The following is a 1,099-nucleotide window of genomic DNA, read 5'->3' on the forward strand; positions in this document are numbered from 1 at the left end:
TGTAGCGTTTGCCAGATATTGTTACAATTATGCCCACCGGTATGTCCCATCTAAAATTTATTTGTCTAATCTTCAACTCCTGTGTCAGAAAGGCATAATCTCTGCGCGCTCTAAGTATTTTTGCTGGAATTTCTTTTAAAAGAATAATATCTTGATTCAAAATTTTGAATCTCTGTTGGTAAAAGAGCTGCATTATTTCATTACGTCTAGATTTTCTTGTAAAATATATCACTATATCTCTAGGTAAATTCTTTTGTCTTGCAAACCAGGAGTTTACCCTAAACACACGCTCTATTTCCAGATAGATTTCCTGACCACACGACAAGGCGTCCCCAAATGCATCTGCAATTACTTGTCTTAAGTTCTCCTTTGGATCCTCAGCCAATCCACGAATCCGAATTGCAAACTCCATGTCACGAAATTGGGCGATCAGCACATCACTCCTAACATTTTCCAGACCCTCCTCTACAAGCTCAAGTCTATGATCACTTCCTTCTGCTTTTTGCTCATTCTGTTCCACCCTTTCTGCTATTGCATCCACATAGTCCGCCAAACCTTTAAAAGCGGTTGCCACATTCGCACAATAATCATCCTGCTTCTGTGCTAAATCATGCTGTTGTTGTGATAAATCCAATTGTTGCTGCGATAGTTGATCAAATCTATTTTGCATTTTAACATCCATCTCTTGAAACATCTCAGTCATTTGCTTAATAGTTGCAGCCATCAGATCCTGCAGCTCTTTGCCAGAGGGCGGTGGGGACGAAGAAGATGGAGGGTGTGACGAGTGGGAAGTTTTTGAAGTTGACTGAGGTGTCTGGGTCATCGGAGATGTATATTTTACAATCGAGGGCACTGTTTTTTTCGAAGCCATATTTGCAATATAATCCAATTTGTTAAAAAGTCTTGTAAAAAATTCAGCCAAAGCAAATAATGCGCCAGTTAGAAGTAACAAAAGTTCAAACCGGAAATCACTTTCACTTCTTGCTGAAAGGTATCAAATCATCGCCATTTTAAGTTCACTTTCCCTCATTCCAACTCAAATACAGAGAAGAACATATTGTCCAAGTTAGAGTATAGTCCATAAATTACAAGACAGACT

The sequence above is a fragment of the Protobothrops mucrosquamatus genome, unplaced genomic scaffold, assembly GCF_001527695.2.
Source record: "Protobothrops mucrosquamatus isolate PMUCROS unplaced genomic scaffold, P.Mucros_1.0 scaffold_257, whole genome shotgun sequence".
Classification (NCBI taxonomy): Eukaryota; Metazoa; Chordata; class Lepidosauria; order Squamata; family Viperidae; genus Protobothrops; species Protobothrops mucrosquamatus.